Genomic DNA, 6,263 nt, shown 5'->3' with positions numbered 1-6,263 from the left:
AGGGCGTTTTAACGCGTTTTTTTGACGTTTTGGACCTTTTTGAGTGTTCGACCCTCGTACCAGTTACAATATGGTCCTTGCACTCTGTGAGTGCTGCGGGCCATAATAAGAATATAAGAAAAAAATAAAAATATTACACCACATCTCAGTTAGTTGTAGTTTTAGAGAGTCAGAAAAAGAGGGATTCGTGATGAATGTAGACTCAGTGCTGTCAGGAAAGTGGCTGACAGCGGGCCTGAAAGTCGTTAGATGAAGTCATCACATAATTTGCATCACTTAATAATATAGATGGAGGTATGGTAGATGAGAGGAAAGATGCTGCAGGAAAAAAAAAGGAGTAAATTACATAGGAATTACAAAAAGTCTGTCAGTTTAGTCTGTTTTTTGTTTTTGTGTCTTACCTACCTTAGTTCCACATACAGAATTTTTTTAAACAGCAAGAATGTATATTTTAGTATTCCTTCTGTGGTGGGTTTGCAGTTTCCTCTCTCTGCTGCCCTCTGCTGTCTGCCTTGTCTGTTTTCCTCTGCACTTTTTATTTCCTGCTTCACAGAGGTGCATTGGCAAGCCATCAACAATCTCAGCCTGCCAGCATTCAGTCCCAGTCATTTCAGCCGCAGCCACAACCTTGGATGGACAATTTCTACATCGAAGCTGAAAAATGTGAGTTCCAATCTCTCTCAGTCAGATTTCTTTGCTACATCATGTTCTCTGGAACAGCTTAGGGCAAACACTACCAAAATCAGGAATTATCGAATGTTCAATTCCCTTTATCTCTAGACATCTCCATTGTTTTCCTTGCTTTTCCATCTTCAACCAGAAATTTATTAAAAACTACTCCTAAATAGCTCAACCCTTCACACAACTCATCTTTACAAACCTCTACAACTCTACCACATCCTTGATGTCGACCATTGTGAGTTCCAGTATCTTGTTGAGTTCTATTCAGTCTCACTGGACGAAATACTTGATTTCTGTGTGTACTTGCAATTGTGAATTCACATGTACACGCAAACATCAAAAATGTATAAATTCAAAATCCAATTCACGCAGGCACAACTTGAAATTCCACTAGCTTAAAGTTACCAAGAAATCAAAATGGCACCTACACTCCCAAATCTTTAAATAGTACGCACAAACACACAGACAAAATTACATTTACGCACAAATTAGAGTTACAAGTGCATTAGGGGTTGTGAGACTCTTTTCACTTATTCAAATTTGTATGTGAAGGATGTGTTTAAATACTGCTAGAATGCTGGGTCATAAGACTTTTCTAATCAGACCCTTTGAACTTAGATTGTGAATAATATCTAGTTAAAAAATTGGAATTGTTTTCCACTTTCTCAAGCAGATGTGCCTCAATTATTAAGATTTGAAAAAAAAAAGTTTAAATAGGTTTTTTAAAACACTCACTCACTTCAAAACTCTCTGCTTTCTCTCTGTGTGCCACACCTCAAAGGAGCAGAGGTCTTCCCCAAGCTGGTTTTCAATCACAGTATAGCTGATCCTTCTTGACACCCAGAGAGTAAAGAGAGTTAGTCCGGTTGATACAGGACCTGAAAAACGTAAAAAAAAAAGGATGAGTCTTTTAACCCTTGTGCTATCTTAGATAACCCGCCCTTGCATTGACGCGTTGTCCCTACCATGACAAAGGTGGATAAAGGTGGAAAGATTTCATGTAATCCATGGACACCAGTGAGGTTCACAAATCATTGAAGAAAAATTATTCAGAGCACTGTCTCTAGTGGGTCTAGATTGGGGGTTCGCCTCTACCTCCCGAATCACGTTCGGTGTGAACACAGCTTGACCGTAAGTCTTTATCCCAGGGGTCGGCATACCCAAAATGTTGAAAGAGCCAAATTGGACGAAAAAAAACAAAAAATGAATAAGTCTGGAGCCGCAAAATATTAAAAGGCCTATTTAAGCCTTATAATGAAGGCAACACATGCAATATGTATCTATATTAGCTATATTAGCCTACTATCAAAATGACTAAGTTGCTTTAAATACATAATGAGCATTATTAACGATTAAATGTTTATTTGCCCTGCAGTGCATTCTGCAGAGAACGACGCGTCACGTGACTGCTCTGTTGTGCAAGTTTAACTTCATTATAATATCAATGAATTATGTTTCATTGCTTTGATAAAATTAAAGAAATGTAATAAAGAAATCCGATTTTTGATTTCATTTTTATTTTGAGGATTCGAATAAAAAAAACAATAAAATGCAACGTGCATGCCCCATGACAGTCAGCTTGCGCTCGGATGACAGAACAGCTTCAGGCATTTGCGGTGCCTGGAGACTTTCATTCAGCTCGTTTAGTTGGCTTGTCACAGTCATATCCACCAAAAAGTGCAGCTTTTCGAGCCACTCAGTATCTTCCAGTTGCGGGTAGTTCAGGTCTTTGCTTTTCAGGAATTTTTCACGTGTTCTAAACAGACGACATAGCGACGCAAAACGTCACCCCTGTACAGCCATCCGACTTTGTTTTGTAGCAGGAGATCAATGCACGGAACTGACGGTAGTTCGATTTACATCAGACACCTGCCTAGCGGTCCGCTAAAAGTAAAAAAATAAATAAAAATAAAAAAAGCCCTGCTGGTAGAAACGTGTGTCGCAGGCTATGAGGCAAATTTTCGTTGACAGAAATGTTGAAATTGTAGTGGCAGTCTTGTGCATTTTAGGTCTGTTAGCAGCAGGGGATTGTGGGATGTGGGATGATGACCTTATTAGGGCTCAGCAGGAGCGTTTCTGTTTGCCCATGTTTCTTTTCATATGGCAGTTTTGTTGTTCCACCTTAGTTTATTCTTCCTGTTATGTTGGTTCTTTATGTTGCACCATGAGTGTAGAAGGGAGAGAGGTTGATGACACCTGTGCAATATTCAATGTGGTGTGTGTTCATAATAAATGGACTTTATAGGCTGGAAATAGGCTGCTCTCTCAGCTTCTCTTTTTGCCTCCACTTCTCTGAGACTGTTCGGAGTCGTGTGCTGTATGGGACACTGACAGTTCTCCAGCGCAGCCAGTTGGTTGACAGCTCAATATTTGTGACAGTTTGGCTCCCGTATCGTCCGCTGCAAGTGACGTACTTGCCGGGCGTTACAATATTTATTCTACACATTCTTACAGCATTGGTAAATGTTAAGAAGGTTTGTGTCTTTGTCCTCCTACAGAAACCATATTAAAACAAGAAACATATTTCTGTCCCCCATCTTTTTACATTTTCAAACATTTTTGAAAATGCTCCAGGGAGCCACTAGGGCAGCGCTAAAGAGCCGCATGCGGCTCCTGAGCCACGGGTTGTCGACCCCCGCTTTATCCTAAACCTAACCCCCTCCTCTGGGTCTGGGTAAGCCACTGGCCACAGACCCTTGCATTGACGTGTTCTCCCTACCATGACAAAGGTGGATAAAGGTGGAAAGATTTCATGTAATCCGTGGACACCAGTGAAGATCACAAATCATTGAAGAAAAATTGTTCAGAGCACTGTCTAGTGGGTCTAGATGACCCAACTCCCAACGTTAAAGTGCCTAGGATAGCACAAGGGTTAAGCGAGTTTGGCCCATTTTAAAAAAAAAGAAAAAAAACGTTGTCATAGTAAAGAGGGCCAAGGTTCATGTTGCTGCCTGTGAAAGGAGATGAATTCAGTGTTGGTGTCGGAAACCCTGTGTTCCGTGAGAATGAGCTGCAGAAACAGTTTTTTAACTGATCACGGGATCACATGGGTCATCATCCTAGACCCCTATGAAAAAAAAGGAAGGGTTTGCTTTGGTGCACAAAACAAAAACACCAAGTACATGTTTGATTTTCTGACTTCTGCGTTAGGATTTGGAAACTGGAAGCTCATTAAGTTATAAATGAAGTAAGTTGGTAGTGTCTTCAGGTCTGGATTAAAGTCACATTTTAAAAAGCTGGTAAGATTGTGCTTCTTTCTCACCGTTGCGTTGTCATAATTGCTACTTTTCAGACAATGCCTGAGTAGAGGAGTGTTCACAGCCATTTCTCACAATCGTTCCTCAGTGAGAACTGCCGTCATGCACTGCAAACCACAGTTTCCTACACCCGCAGTGTTTGTTCAAATAGTGTTTGCCATCTTCCCTGTTGGTTTTCTTTTGAGGCCCACTTTTCACAGATTTGACAACCAATGAAGCTGAGCAGAAGTTGTGTCAGAAAAACTGTCCTCATGCATCAATAATGACGTTGTTTTCATCTGTTTGTCATATTAGGTCATTTCCTCCCACATCACACCTGCTCATGCTTTCTTTACAGCCAGTCACTCACCAGCAGTCAGTTGAATCTAATTTCTGACATAGTATATTCTCATTAAAATGACTTGCAGGTTCCCAAATAACCCTGTTCCTCCTCCTCATCCTCCTCATCCTCCACTTGTTACCAAATTGTAGGTCTTTTGGTCCCATATATCACCACCAATTAGAATTTAACTCGCTAAAGCTTTTTCACCGACCTTCATCATGCATAATGTTTATTCAACCAAAGCTTTAACCACCAAAATGAGACATTTGTGTAGATTCTGCCATCCATCCATTTCATCAAAGTAATTGGTAAAAAAAAAGAAAATGCAGGACACCAAGCCAGATGGAAGGAACCTAGAACGTGAACCTGGAAAAACTGGAAGACAGAGGAGACACAAAGAAGATGACAAAGCAGAAGACCTGACAAGAATGAACTGAAAACCAGACACTCAAATACACTGAGGATCACTAAACCAGAACCACTGCGGAGAATTAGACACCATAGACTGGTGTGACTGTGACAGAGCAGAAACAGAACATGACAAGAACCAAGAAAACATAACTGATAAGGTAAAGGGCACAGTCCTCACAGAGATCTAACAGACATCTGGAGTCAACATGAAGAGCAGTTTTAAATTATTCCAATTATTTCATTTATCAGGGGACACAGTTCTTTAAGCCACCTGGCTGTTTAATTCAAAAAAGGAAATTTCCAAATAATTGCGGGGAAAACTGGGAACTCACCTGGAACACCTGAACCACACTGAACACACAATGGTCAAAAATAATCAACAATCACCACTTACAACACCTGCACTTAATCTGTTCAATGTTAAGCCGTCAACCTAAATGCACACTGTAAATACTTGTTAATACCTTTCAGCATATTCCTTCAGGGGTTGCACAAGTGGTTTGGCAGAATTTTTTTACGCCAGATACCCTTCCTGACACAATCCTTTGTACAATGGACCTAAAGTGCAATTCACATCAACAAATCACTCAACAGAAACATATTAACCCTTGTGCTATCCTAGGCACTTTGAGATTGGGAGTGGGGTCATCTAGACCCACAAGACAGTGCGCTGAACCTTTTTTCTTCATTGATATGTGATCTTCACTGGTTTCCATGGATTACATGACATCCTCTTGACCTTTATCCACCTTTGAGGAAAAATACCAAAAAAATGACATCTCAGAAATCAAAACAAAATTCCAGAAACAAAAAGCAACTACAAAAAATATGAAATGAAAGAAAAATGAGACATTTCAGAAAAATCAAAATAAAATGTTTGAAAAACAAAACACAACAAGAAACTGGAAAAGGTAGGTGTAACCCTTGTGCTATCCTAGGCACTTTAATATTGGGAGTTGGGTCATCTAGACCTACTAGACAGTGCGCTGAACCTTTTTTCTTCAGTGATTTGTGATTTTCACTGGTGTCCATGGATTATATGAAATCTTTCCACCTTTATCCACCTTTGTCATGGTAGGAAGAACCGTCAATTTAAGGGTGGGGTCATAGGATAGCAAAAGGGATATGGGACATTGCTGTTTGGATTTTTTTCAATGCCTGCATGCTAATAAATGTTTTATGATTAGTATGGAGCGTATCCAATATGACTTCATACCAAATAATTTTCAGTCAAAAATATGGACAAACATCATCATCCAATCAGGGATATTCCATAGGACCTTCCTTTTTCATTTTCTTCTTGTGTTTCGTTTTATAACATTTCATTTTGATTTCTGTAAATTACTTATGTTTTCCAAAACGTTTTTTTAAATTGTTTTTTGGTTTCTGGAATTTTGTTTTGATTTCTAAAATCTTTTTGTAAATTGTTGTTGTGATCATTAATATGTTTTTGCGTTGAGGGACTAGTTGTTGTAATTTGCACTTCAGGGCCACCGTAGGATTGCTTCTGTTGTTAAAACCTAAACAAGTTCTTAATTTGAGAATTTTTATATGAAATTTGCACCCTAATATCCGGTCAGTGATGCAAAAAG

This window comes from Oryzias latipes, chromosome 9 (genome assembly GCF_002234675.1).
Source record: "Oryzias latipes chromosome 9, ASM223467v1".
Lineage (NCBI taxonomy): Eukaryota > Metazoa > Chordata > Actinopteri > Beloniformes > Adrianichthyidae > Oryzias > Oryzias latipes.
This window is presented reverse-complemented; position numbering follows the sequence as displayed.